Source organism: Rhagoletis pomonella, unplaced genomic scaffold (genome assembly GCF_013731165.1).
Source record: "Rhagoletis pomonella isolate Grant_MI unplaced genomic scaffold, Rhpom_1.0 Rhpom_scaffold_00012, whole genome shotgun sequence".
Classification (NCBI taxonomy): Eukaryota; Metazoa; Arthropoda; class Insecta; order Diptera; family Tephritidae; genus Rhagoletis; species Rhagoletis pomonella.
In genome coordinates, this window is record NW_023458566.1 from 11,990,375 (window position 1) to 12,007,967 (window position 17,593).

Sequence of the window (17,593 nt, forward strand, 5' to 3'; positions counted from 1 at the left end):
TTTTTTTTTTTTTCATTCCACTCGACGAAAGTAGGCGTGTACGGCTAAGTGTAAAGCTCGTATCATATTTATATCGAAGCGAAACGAGTTGAGCCGAGTATTAGGCTCGTTAGTACGATAATGTCGCAACACTCCGGTGCTTTCGGCCGTCAGACCAGGGCCATGATGACAAGCAGCATAACAGACTGGTAAAACAACTATGTAGTTTAGCCAGAGTACAGCATCCAGACACAGCATCCAATTGACGAGCAAATATTGGCCAGCTGATACACATACACACACACACACACATGCATGCGCATATATACATACATACACACAAAGTAAAAAAAGTTCTGCTATGAATTCCATTTTTTCGGGGTTTAAGCTACGTTGAGTTTCCAAGGTACTTTTAGTACTTATTAGAACGCCCTGCGTAACGGATGAGCATACGGAAGAAGTGCAACTCGTACACGCTAGCAAAGTACTTACCTTCGATTATTTTACTTAACAAGTAAGAAAATGCATGCGTTCGCTTCGGTTGTATTGATTGACCGTGCCGTGTCTGGAGTATGTACTTAGAAAAAACTGAATCGTTAATCGTGCGGAAAGTGTTAAGGCATTGCCGTTTTGTCAACACATTTGCCGAATTTTCCAAGTGAGTGTGTGCGGTGTGAAGTGTATGCAGAGGGGGTAGGAGAAGAATTATGTGCTTTGGCAAACACCAAAGAAGTTGCTTATTAAATATTTACTTACTTAGTTAAATAGTTAAGTTTGTGTGTTGCTCTTATTTTTTGTTTACTTCGTTTTCTTTGCTTTTGTAGCGAAATCCTTTATTATTCGCAAATTATGTAAATGAAATGAATGGTAAGCGGCTTATCGCCACGCACCAAAGACGTACGCAATCTTCGCACTTAGCCAAATCAAAGAAAAGCCAAAGCGACGAAGACATATAGATAAACACGTGCATGTGTAATAGCTTTGAAACGAAGAAACCAGAACCAGCAAGCTCGTGCAAATGCTATCGCGTGTGTGTGCGTATATGTGTACTCGGAAAGCAAGCGGAAATTCATGTGGAAAAAAAAACATAAAACTAAGTGTGTACTTGTAAGGGAAAAAATGCTATAAAAGCAAACAAAGTGAAGACGCACTTCAAGTGGTGAAGTGCTACAGCTATGATTTATTTGTTTTCATACCAAGAAAAACTTATAAGATGCCAAAATAGAACACAAAAGCTACAAAAATGTGAAGTTAATTGTTGTCATGCTCAACAGAGATCTTAACATCAGACTCAATTTGGGGGAAGAAAATATAAAAAATAAACAAAAATTATGTAAAATAACGCAATCTAGATGAAAAGATAACACAAATCAATATAATTGCTAAAAAAGTTGTTAAACAAAATAACGGTTTATTTTACACATTTGTTAGAGGAACAAAAAAATAGACATACAAAAAAAAATAAGTAAATTAAAAAGTAATAATTTAAAGCTTATCTAGTAAATGAAAAAAATATCTGTGCTAACCGGAAAAAACAATGACCGAATATATTGAATTCGCATCGCTGACCTGTCGCTGATGTTTGCACTATGTTAAAGAATTGGTTTGCTTTTAAACAAAGACTTTTATCTATAAATATTTTGTCATAGTTATATTTATAATAACACACACAGAATGTGTTTTGAAAATAAGAAAAAAAAAAAATACATATTAGCCCTTACTCTCCATAAAAAAAATTGGTCCACCGGAATTATAAAATTTGTTATATTTTAAGACTTCCGCTAAAATATTTCGAAAAACTATTAGGATTTACTTGAGCTGGATCTATTTGAAAAGACCTTCAAATATCGAGTTTTTCATATGTACATTAGGGTGGTCCTTAAATATAGGAAGTAAATTTTTACATCAGATTTCCTAAGCATCAACCCCTTACGTCGATGCTGTTATAGTGGACGATGACACGTATAAATTTTCGTCCCGATTGGAGACGGTTAAAGAATCTTTACTCTGCCCCTTCTGCGGCACGCCTTAACCGTCTCCAGTCGGGGCTAAAAGTTATGCGTGATATCTGTGACCGTGTTGTTACCCATCGAAGGGGTGAGACTGAAAAAAATCGTTCATTGGCTTTTTGAGGGCCAGCTTGATGTACATAAATAAAGTTAGTTCTGCAATCTAAAAATTTACCTCGGATGATAAAACAGTTTAAGCTTAAAAGGTCTGTCTAAACATTTTTTTAAATTTTATCAAAATAATGAGAATTTTTTGAGGTGTTTTCAAATCGGTCTAGCTAACGTAAATCCTAAAATTTAAGAAATTTTATAATTCCGGTGAAAAAACCGTATTTATTTTTGGATGATGCACCCTAATGCATGAACATAGATATATATGTAAGCACGATGAATTCGAATTTCTGGAGGATTTCGAGAAGCCGGTCGCATGTATCGAGAGTTACTTATTATGCCTGTATGTAGTTGGTACATCATCTCGCCCGTGCTCGAGTGCGCACCGGAAATGCCATCCAGCTTCTGCTGCGCATTCCTTTGCTGTTTGTGGCTCATTGTTTTTTATTCTTTTTTTTTATATTGTGGCAAACTTAGTATCTACTCTGATCAGCAAACGGAATATTTATTGCCCGCTATATCAACGCACTTTAATGCGGTAGAGCCAGTGTCACTTCTCGGCGCAGATAGTTGTTAAAGTCTTCCCTACCTGATCCCAAGCAGGTTTTCTTCAAACACAAAATGTACCTCAGAGTTTTGCAATATAAAACAGATCAAAAAGTTTCGCGAGTATCAGACATAAACAAAAACAAGTTAGAAAGTCTAAGTTCGGGCGGAGCCGAACATTAAATACCCGGCGCAAGTATTAAATATATGTTTTTTCACCTTTCCGAAACCTACCGCTAGATGGTAAGCCGGGGTGTATCAATTTTGAGTAAATCAGCGTCCTTCAATTTCGAAATATTGAAGTTTCAAGCATTTCCGAAATTTACCGTTATATGAAAAGCGGCCGTTATTTTAGTCCGATTTCAATAATTTTTAACAATTGGCTTTTATGTGGAAAGCACAATAACTGTACCGAGGTTGGTACAAATTGGTAGAACGGTTACCGATATACGTATATGTTATCATAAGTGGGCGGTGCCACGTCCATTTTCCAAAATTTTACCATAAACGTATTTCTTGGTAAAGAGTTGTTGCAAGCGTCAATTTTGAATAAAGTAGCTTTAATATTTACTGATTTATCGAAGATTTTGTATTTCTCTAAATTACCGTTATATGGGATGTGGGCGTGGTTATTGTCCGATTTTTTAAATTTTCGGCGATTTGGTATGTTATGCAAAGGCCAACAACTGTGCCAAGTTTGGAAGAAATTGTTGTAGCGGTTACCAAGATATACACATGTAACCATAAGTGGGCGTGGCTACGCCCATTTTCCAAAAATTTATAATATTCTTATTTCTCGTCTGAAAATGATTACAACTATCAATGTTGAGTGAATTATCTTCAGTAGTTACTAAAATATCGCAGTTTTCGTATTTCTGAAAATTACCGTTATATGGGAAGTGGGCGTGGTTACTGTCCTATTTCGCCCATTTTCAATACCAACCTACCTTGGATTAACAGAAACCTACATACCAAATTTCGTTGAGATATCTCAATTTTTGCTCGAGTTATCGTGTACACTGACGGACGGACAGACGGACAGACGGACGGACAGACAGACATGGCTTAATCGATTTCTCTATTCATTCTGAGCATATATGTATACATTTGTCTATATCTATCTCGATTCGATTTGGCTGTTACAAAAAACCGTTATGTGAACAAAATTAATATACCCTTGTGCACAAGTGCGCTCGGGTATAAAAAAAATATGTCAATTAGTATAAGTTACAAAAAAAAAGTTAAAAACAACTTTAAAAATATATGTATGTTAAATTTTGTAATCTCCAATGAAAAATCTCCACTAAATATACATACATATAAGTAAGTAAGTAATAAGAGCAACGGTGGCAGTTCTCAAATTTTACCTTTAAACAACGGTAAACACATATCTACATACGTATCTCATTACCAAGTAAATAGCCAAAATTATGCGCCAGGCTTACAGCATGAAAATGCTTGACCATTATTATAGATACTATATATTAGTATGGAGCTGGCGCTTTTTCATATACAACACGCGCACTAAAAAGCACCAACACAGCAACAAATGTTTTCTAAGTTTTCCCTATTACATGGGCATAAAATGTAATATAATTTAACAATGGCTATCAGCGCGACAATATCATAACACCTCCTTTCTTTTATGCTCCTCATGAATGCGCATTGAATCTTAATTTTGTCACGTCGTTTGCAGAGCCCAGAGGAGACGCTATTGAAACGTATTTAACAGAAATAAAACACAAAGTGAACAGAATGAGAATTACTTCGATTTTTGTAACAAATTTCGGGCTGCTGTGTAGAAATTTTGCATTCTTCAGACACACACCTTTATGCTAATTTTCCGATAGGAATGCATGAATACACCAATGTGCGGCATTGTCAATTCATGACACTAGTAGCATGCATCAAAATTCAGCTTACATTTAGCAATATAGCCAAGAAAGTTGCTGTGATATGTATGTGGGTCATTCGATACAATATTTACAACTCAATATTTTTTTTTTTTGGTGAAATATATATTTTTTTAGATTCTTTATCGAAAAAAAGACGACATAAATTTTTTTATTTCGATATGATATTCGAAAATTTCGAGAAAAATCACGAAATTTTGAATTCACGGAGAAGTATCTTTTTAATTGTTCGCAGTTAATATACTATTTCTCGGAGAAAATGAGTTAAGGTATCAAAATGTGCGTAATTACCTCGGCTTTCCAAGAGAGTATGAGATAGATTAAAATAAAAAGTTTTGCATTCGAAAATTGCATTTTTTTATTTTTTATTTATTTTTATTAACTATACCATGTTCGGTTTTTATTTTTTTCAATAGTTGAAAAACCTTATGGAGTACGCTGTAAAAATTTGAGAATGGAAACACCAAAAGTATAGATGTTACAAGTTTTTTCATACTTGCGTATATAAAGTTTCTTCTCTAGCCAAATGGTCTCTTGTGTCATTAACGGTTACTCCCGATTGACCAGGCATGCAGGGTAAAACAAGTCCGTTGTGTTTTCCAACATAATTATGTCAAATTTTGGAATTAATTTTGAAGTAGTTAGCGGGCTGCCTGTCTTTTGATTTTCCACCATTCTGATCCTGCATAAATTTTGGAGCCACCAGTAAATATGTTAAAATGTGTAAGTACGCTGTAAAAATTTGAGAATGGAAACACCACAACTACGCCCGTAGCCAGGATTTATTTTCGGGGATGGGGGGTTCTGGCAAAATATTTTAATTATTTTCACTTTTATTTCAACATATTTTGATTAAAAGAAAAATACTAATAAAAATTAAATATTTCACACAAACAACAAAAAATATAATCGATAATAGGATGAGGCTATTACCTTAAAACTTTAAAATGCACTTAGAGGCATTGTGCTACTATGATAGCACGGCCCAGTACTCATAGTCAAGTTATGTATATATGTACAGTAGACTGCATCACTCCAAGTAAAAAAAAAAAATCGGTACTATTTTTCCACTGGAATTATAAAATATATTATATTTTAAGACTTCCACCAAAATATCTCGCTGGACCGATTTGAAAATACCTCCAAAAATTGAGTTTTTTGTTAATAAAAAGTTTTAAATATTTTTTGAAAAAATTACCTCAGATGACTAAAGAGTTTAAACGTAAAGAGAATAATGAGATTTTTGATGCTGTTTTTGAACTTTTTTCAAAGACTGGTTTATGAAAAACTTGAATAACTCAGCCAAAACCTTACCAATTTAGACTTATGAGGCAAGGTATTTTCTGACCAGCACCCATTTCTTTTAACGATGCAGATGGCCTTAAACAGCTCACCGTTCGTTCTTTGACCTTTTTGTCTTTGGAGACCAGAAAATTATGAAGCCAATTTTTGATACCTGCAACTGAAGTGCATAGAAAATAGTAGTATGATGGTTCTAGATCTGTGGTATAAGGCGAGTGGCTTAGAACTTCGCATCCGATACATGCGGCCGAGCATTGTTATGTTGGAGGATCAATGACTCACGTCTGGTTGCCTATTCCGGTCGTTTTTTTGTCGCCATCACTGGCTTCATAGCATCAGATTTTGTCTGTAGAGAGCCCCACTGATCGTCTGGTCACTTTTGAGAAGCTCATGATACAATATTCCCTTCTGATCCCACCAAATGCAGGAATCGACTTTACTTCCATGGATATTTGGATGTGGCGTTCATGCTTCGGGTTCGCCGCGCTTAACATACGCTTTCTGGGGCTTTGGCTTGTCGTACTGAATCCATTTTTCATCGTTGTTGACAATACAATGCAAAAAGGATTTTGCTTTGTACCGTTCCAAATCGCTTGGCTTGACATCGTGAGGCACCTAGCTAAAGATCTCTGGGCCATAGCAATGGCTTTCAGTAGCAACCAAATGTCACTTCAAGTCACGCCTAATATTTCTGCAAGTTATGCTTAGGATTGGCACGAGTATTCGTTCAAAATTTCTTCCAATTCGGCTTCAACAAACGTACGTGATCTTCCTTCGTGTTCCTTGTCGGTTGTGTAAAAATGCCTATGTTTGATTCCAGTACACACGGGTTAAAATTGATAAAGCATGCTCTGACGATGACTTTCTGCTGCACTTTTCTCCAGATGGAACCAGAGTATGAAAGCTTCCTGCGGTCCCTGCCGAAAATAATTGTAAACTGAAATGAAAAAACGTTACGTATGGAAGCAAATTTTCAAAAACTATCATGCCCTTTATATGTATTTCTCAAGTTTGAGAAGAGTTCTCAATTGCAATTTCTCGCTGATAAATTTGTGATGACTTTCTGAACCACATTTCTAATATAAAAAAAAAACTGTCCATAAAAAGACAGTCGCTTAATACTTTTTCTGCAAACTTCGTCTTTGTACTATTTTTATCATAAAATTCTTCGGCAAACTGCGGTCAAATACCAACAGTTGCCACAGCCATTTCCTGCTGATTTTCGTATTCACTGTTTTTCCAAACTAAACTTCTACCCTCCCTATCCTTCGACTAAGAATTTTCTTTTCAAATTCCACAATGGCATTACACAACCATCTCAAACTGTCCACCACTTATCAAGGTCACGCTCTCGCCAGCATTGGCTACTCTGCTTTTCAGCCACGATTTGTGCCTTGAACCCTAATGCCCTAAAGGCAGCGGAAATACGCACTTCAAGAAAAAGTTCTTTTCATTTTTTGAGAAAAAGCATTAAAAAAATAGAAGAAAAGAAATGTGCGAAATGAAGGAAAACATTTAAGTGCGAAGCTAGGGGATTCCCTTTAATGTGGTGGCGTTGGTCCATTTTCAACTGAAAAGCAATGATGGCATTAAGCGCTGCGCCTCACTGTCAACACTCATTAACGCCTGCCGACACGCCGCGCCTTAAGAGCTTCATTGCTGCCCAGAAGGTATTTGCACAGAGCAGCAGCAGCGAGCAGTGGACTTCGGTCAATGAAGTGGTCTTTCTGGGTTTCCCTGCATTGCGCTTCTTATCAGCTGGATTTGTTATCTGTCTTCTTTGCTTCTTCTTTCCTTTTTTGTGTGGCCGCCAGCTGCTTTGTTCTTCTGTCTTACGTTTATTTCTCCTGCAGCTATGGCAATTTGCGCATTTCCCTGCACACACCGACGCATACGCGTTGTTGCTGCTGCTGCTGCTGCTGCTGCTATTCTGCTGCTGATTTCACATTATTTCAATGCTTTTTTTATCGCTTTCATTCCATTTTTGTGTCTTTTTTTTGCAACATTTTATAATCTACTAATTGAATAAAGCAATGGGGCAAAGTAGAAGACAGTTACCGCCTCGCAAATGGCGGGCATGCAAGTCGTCAAAGACGGTTGATGAAACATTCTGGTGGCGGTGCTGTTTCTCAATTAAAGCAGATATAAATAGCAGAATTAGTAGCGAAAATGTGCGAAAATAAAGGTGAGGATATGGGAAAAACCAGCAACGCCCTTCCTCAAAGTTGGATACGAAATGTTGCTCGTAGAAAATAATTGCTTAATTACGGATGCCGACGCATTCGTAAGCCTCCTCCTATCCTGGCCTGTTTACATCATTATACTTATACATATATATGTATGTACATATATACACACTCCTACATAAATACGCATTTACATGTGTGCATCTGAAACTAAACTTTGTGCGCTCTTCAACTTTAGCTTCCTGAGCTTTAACTTGCCTCCCCCCCCTGCCGCTTCATTCGTACACTTTTGCACTTTTCCACTCTTGAAACGTCAACTTGTCAAGTGGCTTTTTACTGGCATCCGCCTCTGCTACACCCATCGCCACCGCCTCGTGTCGCCCGGTATCAAAGAGGTCGGCGGTGCTTCAACTTGGAAGGTTGAAGGCGTTTTGCAATTTGCATTAGATTCGCTTTGAGTGAGTGCAATTTTAAATTAATTAAATGGCTTTTCACTCAAACTCAGATGATCGTAAGTAAGCCCACAGCCGCACCGACTGGCCTTAAGAATATCAAGTGTACAAAGCGCAGAGGTTGTTAGCCGAGCGTTAAATGGTGCATAGGTCGAAGAGTTTATGTGCTTAGTAGCAGATTTGATGAGGATAAAGCAGCAAGAAAGCTATGTATTAAAAAACATAAACGGGTTATTTGATATAATGAAAGGTGTAGGCAGCAGAACAAAAAGCGAAGAACTAATACAATTAGCTCATTAACTGCCAGTTTCACTAGGAATTTCCCTACAAAATATAATTTTTCAATTAAATTGGTTTAATAAAACTGCCTATAAGAAATTTTCAATTAAAAATTAAATTCAAATCAGCTTTAATTTCTTTCTGCTCTACTTTCTGCAATGTTTGAAAATTTCAGTGTAAGGAATAGATAAGATAAGGTAAATATTGTAATATAGCTATCAAAATAAAGAGGTTTAAAAAGGCTTACAGTCGAAAATATTTTTGTGAAAGATTGCCACCCGTTTGGAAATTTTAATTTGATTTAATTGGCAACATAAATTAAATATTGCCATATGGGTGTCAAACTAAAGACGTTTAGGAAAGTTTACTGCCAAAAATATTATTGGGCAGAGTTTCCACCTGTTTCAAAAATTTATCCAATTATTAAGGTGATAAAATAAATTAAATATTGCAATACGGGTATCAAAATAAAGAGGTTTAAGAGAGCTTATTTTCGAAAATATTTCTGTGAAAGGTTGCACCCTATTTGAAATATTTTATTCGGTTAATGTGATAAGCAGGGAACGGATTTTTAGTACCTAAAAACCTATAAAAAAGGCAAAATAAAATAGTGAAATAGGCAGGAAAAGGGACTAGAAATAGCAAAAAAGCCAAAAAAGGACAAAAACTTATAAATAACACCGGTTTACAGGAAAAAACGTTCAACAAACGCCACTACGTATCCAATTCCTATTGCTTGCTGATTCCTGAAATTGAGTTAATTTTTTATTCAGGTGTGCATGGCGTATGAGTAACAGTCTTTCCTGCTAATTAATTTTTCCTACAAACAATCTTTGGGCATTTTCATATGCCAATAACTACTTTTTTATTTATCCATCGGTTTTCCTCATTATCAACTCGATTTAACAGAACAGGCTTTAACACAGTCTTGAATGTACTAAACGGGCGCTCGAAGTGAGTTAATACAATGATACGTTGATACGATGGATCAGGAGTTTAGTGGTTGGTCCAAAGTAAGAGCGAGTTTCACAGAGGTCCAATTGGAAAGCACTTGGGAACCAAGAAAACCCTTGACAGGATTAAGGAAAAATTCGATTGGGTTGGTTTCCGAAAGTCGGTCAGGTGAGTGTGGAAATCTTGGAAATAAGAAGCGGACTAACCACCAGTGACCGGCACTCTATGATATAAGCTGGAAATAAGGTTCTATTAAGCATCGAATCGAAAGGGCTTCCTGGGGTGAGCTGGTATTTTTGCAAGTGCCGCAGAGGAAGAAAGGCTTTGCCTCTAAACCTCATGTACATAACTAGTGATATAGATAAAGGGATTGCGAATAAGAGTTACGGAATATTCGATGAGAGACGTACAAGCTTCGAAGTCGAGAAACGTCAAGAGGGATGTTCCGGAAATTGCGAGAAACGTGTGAATTAGGAAAACAGAACAACGAAGGCGTATAAAGGCGCTGCAACAGAGTGCCAGCAGTTATAAAACAGAGAGCTAACAGTACTAAGAATTCGGCACGATACGCGTGAAGCTACCAAGTGTTATTAATTGTTTGTTGTACAATAAATTTGGTTCTGCCGTAATTTGAGCACATTTTTTGACAACCCTGTAAAAAAACGCATGATTTGGGATAATCGTAACAATATGGTACCGCAGAAAAGTTCGCAAAAGTACAGGTATTTACAGACTTAAAATATTAAAAGTAGTAGATCCTAAAGTACTAAAGCTAAAAGTCTTACACATTCCACATTCTAAAGGTACCCACCTGTCTGCGACCAGGTTTGGTGATCACCAGTACGTGCGTTTAAATCTCAGAAGACTTTTTAGATTTTGATAATGTGATCTTTTGTCATCGTAAGCAATTAATAATTTTTTTTTATTTTTTGGAACAAAAGTATTATCTACTAAAATTTCGCTCTAAACAATTATCCTTCACACGGCACAGAAAAGCAAGATTTAATTTTCTTGCAAATAGATCGCAAAAATTAAGCACAAATTCAGAGATATGGGTTTTCAATTTGATGCTCAATAAATTGGCCAGCGACCGAATATGAATTAAGAGTCGCTTTGAGTTTTATATATAACTATATATCTAGATCGTCTAAAATACTAAAATACTTATTCAATTTGCTCCCAATACGCAAAACCCATCAGTCTTAACCCCTTTGGTACTGCAAGCTTTTAACGGTTTACCTGCATAAATACATTGCCAATACCGTATGTGGCTAAATTTTGTAAATTTTCCCACTTCAATTTCAAAAGATCCATTGCATTTGTCAAATTATGCACTCAAATGCATCAGGCGTGTGCACAAGTGCCAATTTGCTAACTGTGGCAAGGTGAAGCGTTATGCTATCTGGCCAAAAACAACACACAACAACAAAATCAAAACAATACGAAAGTTCATGTATGAATGTTGTGCTTTTATGCAAAAAAAAATAAATAAAATGTTAAGCATAGAACTGAACAAAGCATTGAAATGTAGTATAAGCACGAAAAATTAGAAACAATGTCCGCATGCTGCCGAAAAAATAAGTGAAAGCCTAAAAGCGGGCTAAAATAATTGCAAACTGACACAGAAAATTTCAATGCAAACTCATACTCGTACATACATACACAATGCGAGAAACCTCTAGCGACAGTTGTGCAACAAACTAACCTCGACAAAAAAAAAAGAATAACAACTGTGGCATAGAGTTTAGTGAAAACAGCAACAATTATGAAACACTACGATAACTGCTTACATGCAAACAGCAACAACAACGCGAGTATATTGTTACATTTGCGAATGCAATGGAAACCATAATGGCCCACAGACCGACGCAACAGGACGACAACTACATACAACGGTGGCGACGCGACAACAGGACGAAGCTGACACTGCCGCTTTGGTGGTGGGTGTGTGTGTGTGGTGGGTTGTATGCTATAAGCTGGGCCAAGTCCATTGGATTTTGAATAATTAACAAGCATGAGGCGAAGTGACAAAAATATAAACAAAAATACAAAGGAGCAGGAGGAGGAATAACAACCGAACAAAAGGACATATTACATACTGGCGTGCAAACTGATACAAATGTACACAAATATGCAAAGATATGTGTTTGAATGTGAGTAACACTGCGCTGTCAACATATTAAGCCACGCATATTTGAAATGGGAGCGTGCTGAGTTGGCGACGCAACCACTCAAGTGGAGCGAGCAACCGAGAGTGAAAGGATAACGTTGCGCGTACATTGTAGTCATCTGTAGACATACATATATAAATGTACATGGGTTGTGGGCGCGTTTTCACATTTCCAAACGAAGGGAGGGCGCATTTAAATTTATGTGAGAATAACAGGTGTGAACGACATGTGTGTGTGTGTATGTAGAAAGCAACAAGCACTTGAACGATGATGCGGCATTAAAGCAACAGCTCAGATCGCCAGCAACACATGTGACCGCAGCGTGAAGGGTGAAGGCATCGATTTCAAGCGAAAAACAAAAAAAAAAATTTAAATAAAATAAATTATTTATACATACATATGTATGTATGTATGGATGTAGGTAAACCTGCAAACAAAATAAAATGTCTAACCATGTTGTCTATAAACGATGGCATTCTATCAAAGCGAGCGTACAGCAAGCAGGTCAATGGGCGTGATGATGCAATGAGGTGTAACGGAAGTGTGTCTGCGTCGATAGAGTGATGAGTTAACAGAAAAACGTGTGGCGATTTGCACGTGCTTACATGGTTAAACATGTATACATATATATACGTTTATATATGTATATTAATCTGCAAGAGTGAGAACTTGATGTTATAAATTAACTTTAGTTTGAGTTAGTCAGCAGTTATACATATACATACATACATATATAGTACATATTTATTAACATATACGTACATATATTTTTGCTTAAGTAAGCAAAACGGTTCCTCTGTAGGTTTGTGTGTATGTATACCATGGAATGAACTGCAATGTAATTGAGAGGAGCGAATTGGCAATGACTATACACACACGTTTGTATGTATATATGTATATATTACCTAATTTGCATGCTAAATTAAGCTTAAAGTGCTGCTAATGATTTTAGAAGGACCATGCTGATGAGTGGTGTGCAAAAACAAAAGCAATAAATAACGATAAAGAGTGAAAGTCTGTCTCAATTGATGACCAGGCAAAAATTATGGAGTAAAAAAAGTTGGTTAAAGAATTTTCAAAGGGATTTAAAAGCTTCTTTGATAGATAATAGGGAAAACTCATGAATTTTACGTAATTAATATTACTCCTGCACAGGCATGCCGTTAAAATGCCAAAATTAAATTTAACTTTTTAAACACCAACGCCACTCAAAAACCTTTAAATACTTCAAATCTTTAATTTAAATCAGTCCAGCTATTTCTGAGTGAATAGAGGTCTCGTGTGGTGTCGGGTTTGATTTAAAGAAATTTCAAATTACCCTGTACTGCCCAACTTCTAAAAGTAAAGGCTTATTGCACATCTTAAGACCGTGTTCTTTAGTTTTACATCTCGTTTTTGAAATGTACGTATGTACATAGTTCTTACTTTTCATCGAGGTAGCAACCTTAATACAAATTATTTTGATTTATTTTGGAACGAATTTCTGTCATCCCTTGTCAAGCTTGGCTTGCATTCAAACCGGTTTCGGCGTTGTGACATCTTCAATGTCATTTTTCGTTCTCAAAATCCCAAATTCTTTCCAAAATAAATCATCTTACCACCCTGTCGCAAAAATCTACTAACACCAACACAAAAAATATTTTCTTAAAACTCTTTCATTTGACACTCATATTTTAACATTTCAATTTATAAGTTAAATAAAGCCTACTCCTCAAACAGGTGGCAACCCTCTGTAAAACTATTTTTATGTTAAAATCTTTTCACATCTCCTTCATCTGATATTGGTACATGTTTCAATTAACTGATGAATTAAGCCTTTTTAATGCTTTAAAAATGTGGCAACTATCCTAAGTACAGTTAATAACAGTTAAACTTGTCCAAATATTTGTTAAGGTCGAAATAAAAGTCCTTTCCTAATAAGAAACAAACCGCTTATCCAAATTAAAACAAATTTAGTATCAAATGAATGAGGACTGAGATTTCTTTCCTCATCTAGATATTTTAGCTTGTAAACTATTTCAGTCCTCTTTGATTCGATACTAAATTTTTTTAACTTGGATAATGGGTTTGCTTACTATTTATTAGGAAAGAACTTTTATTTCGGCCTTAAAAAATATTTCGTTAAGTTTAACTCTTATTACTGGACTTAAAAAAATAAAGGTCAAATAAAATAAGAGTCCAAAAATAACCTTTTTCTAGAGTCTTTTATTATAAAAGTTTTAAAAATTCGGGTCCCTGCCTCAAAAAACTCTAAAGGATCAAATCAAAGATTTCTTACTAAAAACTTATATTTTGTTTGACAGCCATAACCCAATATTCCATATAACTTCTTTTAACTAAATTTGACTTTTAAAAGATGTGGCAACCCTCATTAAAATATATTCAACCACTACCTTCTTAAACCCCTTTCGTCTGGCACTCATATGGTGATACATACTTTTGAACTATCTAATTTCCTTAATCTAAATTTAATAAATTTTTTTAGATAGGAGGCAATTCTTCTACATGTCTTCTTCTTCTTATTTGACACTACAACTGTTTGTCGCTTTGGGCCGAGACCAAAGAGTTTCTCCAATTGCCTCTCTACCGTGCGGATTTGCGCCAGTTTCTCATCCCGAGTGCAGATTCAATATCTCAATATAAATAGCTATAATATATCAGCCGCTAAGATAGGGCGGTTTTGAACTAAATTCTGTGACTGTTCTCAGCCGACAATACCATACTGAGAGTACCAGCTGCACTCTGAAAAAATCTACTCTAACCCTCGCAGAGGAAATATTCAAATATTCGGTGGAAAATCAAGCGGCGAAGGGTTTTGGGGCTTTTGAAAGAACTATGATATCTACTCAAAATCTATAGAATGACGAACTTGTCACGATCTTTAACGATATGAACATAATTAAACGCATAAAAAAGATCCTTCGACTCAGCACTCAAAACCAAAACCAAAACCGCATTATTCCGCAAAGTGCAAAAAGTGGCACATTTTTATATTACCTTTCCTTAGATAAAATTCCATACTTTTCATTTATGGAATAATATATATAAAATAAATTTGCATTGAAATTATAGCCAGTCTAAACTACAGAATTCAAATTTTTTTTAACAATTAAATTTTTTGCCGTTATCTTAGGCAATTTTAAACGGAAAAATTAAAAACTTAACTTAGCATTTCATGAGTTGTATTTTTGACAATTTTTTCCGTGTAAAGCCTGAAACTGATGTGGCTCTTGCTAAAATATTTGGTTTAAAATGCGCCAAAATCAATGGCCTGTTATCTGTGTATTATTCATTTTATACAAAATTGGGACCGGAGCCTTAATAATGGATAAATTGCCTTTCCAACAATACCATTTACGTCTATATTTGGTACAATAAAATTAAACGGCTCTAATGATTTTGATGAAATTTTGTACATAGAAAATATTTTGGATTTTAAAATCGAAGGTATTTTAAAGATTTCTAATTCAAAATTTTTTGAATAGGGTTGCCACTTATCGCATATTTGTTTAATTTTTTGTTTAGAAAAAAAAGCAAAATATTACTATTCTATATACAAAACGTTATCCCTTAGGATAATGATGGAAGGTTGCCACTTATTTTCGATTCTACACAATTTATCTAAAACATCACAATATGGATATCAAATGAACGGTATTGTTGAGAGCTTTGGTCAGAAAATATTTTTCATCAGAGTTGCCACGCTTCTATGTAATACAAATTTTTATTTTGTTAATTTCAATCAGCATTTTTTTTGTATGTATGCACAGTACATATACGCTCAAGATATCTACCATTCATTCGAGCGTATTGCGGAGTAGGGTTGCCACCTAAATTTAAGTAAGTAAGAAGCTTACTTAATAGATATCGAAATCCAATTTTTTTTACTGCCAAAATATTTTTTTAAAGCTATCCAAATCTTGAAATCTCTAAAACGTATATGCACTCCTGGCAAAGCTCGGTCAACCTGGTACTACGGATTAACGGCGCAGTTAATCTGAACAAAATTGTGCGCTGACAAATGACAGTATTGCAGATTAAACGAGCAACGATGGCGAGGGTTCAAATTTTTTTAGCTCCTTTAATTATTACTTTTATTTATATATTTTTGTTTTATTTTATTTTTTCTTATATTAAGTCCAAAAAATGTAGTGAGCATGCAAAAACAAAAAAAAAGAAAGTAAAATAAAATATATATTGAAAAAACATAAAAAAAGTTTAAGTAAAAATAATTTATAAAAATTTCGCGGAGGGAAGATCGAACCTGGGTGCTACTAACTTGTAATACATGGTTCTTATCATTCGGCTTCGTATAATTAAATCAAAATAATAAATTTAAAATAATAGGGTTTTCATTGCATTACATTTTAAAGTAGCCGGGTCTAATGACCACAGTCCATCAGTCGATCTTCCAATCTTTCTAGTGTTAAATAAGCTATGGCTGATATGGTCTTCAACTTTTCAATATTTTGTTTTTTTTTCGTTAAATAATTACTGATTTACATGCTTTTTAAAACCAAGTGAAATGCTTTAAACTAATACAAATTTTTTTCTTTCTCTTTACAGCACATATTTAGGAAAACCTGAAACCAACGTTATATACGTTTAGTATTTAGGCCCTTAATAAAGTGTGAACAAAATCAAAAGCATTTGAAAATCAAAAATAAATATATAACAAAAAATTATTAGACAATGAACATATTGGCGAAATTGTAACTAAGGCGGCAAAATGAAAAACAAAGAAAAGTCTTGAACTTTTCAGATTAACACTTCAAAGCCGCTCATTAAATGTCGGTTCAAGATGATCAACACCCGGAAAATTAATTGGTTTTAACTTTTTTCCACATTTTTAAAGGTGCGCTAGGCAAAAAAAAAAATAAATAAATAATTAATCGTGAATGTGATATAAGTATTTGAGCGAAAATAAGCTTAGGCGACTACCAAAATATAAACAAAAAAAAGGACCATTCGTTCGACCCGCCAATTTCATACGAACGACAACATAAAAACAACTACAAGGCATCAAAACCAACCGCTGACAAGCCGTGCAAAAGAAGTGTAAAATTGTGTTATGAAAAACGGTGGGAAAATTTTAGCCAAAAAAATTTGATCAAAAACATAGCAAAAAATTTAAGTTGTGCTGTACTTCGAAATGACGGCAATAGCAGTGAAATTGCAGTACAGCCCCAACGAACATTGAAGCAACGAATTTAGCTACTTTGTCGCGACAACCAAACCACCAACACAACCAAGCAGCAAAAAGACAACAACAACAACAACAATCATTGCCACTCGCAGTCAGCTACAGACAGCAGGAAAAGCAACAGCAAGGTGGAGCACTAAATGCGCCCCTCTGCGAATTGGGGTTGGGCGCATTTGTGTGAATGTGTGTTAAGGCGCTTTTGCTTGTTAGCCTCTTGCAAGTTTTCAAACGAGAGCACCTACATACATACATACATACGAGTACATATGTTTGTATGCGTGCATATGCGCTGTTGCAGTGTGTACAGTGTGCATGTGTGAGGTGAAAAGTGCAGCAGCAGTGCAGTGAAAACGTGCATTCAAAATGCTTAACGGATTAAAACTTTTTACATTTTTATGGCTGGCGCATGCGGCGGCGAACACTTGGATGAATTTCAACGGCGTTCAAGCACAACCGTCATCATTAACCGAGAAAATCCCATTAGGTGA

At 35.4% G+C, this 17,593-nt stretch overlaps 1 long non-coding RNA gene across 1 annotated transcript; it reads left to right on the forward strand.

Moving 5' to 3' along the window:
* The first annotated feature begins 437 nt into the window (after positions 1-437).
* On the forward strand, positions 438-17,164 carry LOC118747838. The gene is made up of 2 exons (XR_004993985.1): positions 438-637; positions 16,469-17,164. It is a non-coding gene; the product is annotated as an uncharacterized LOC118747838 (long non-coding RNA).
* Positions 17,165-17,593: the final 429 nt, after the last annotated feature.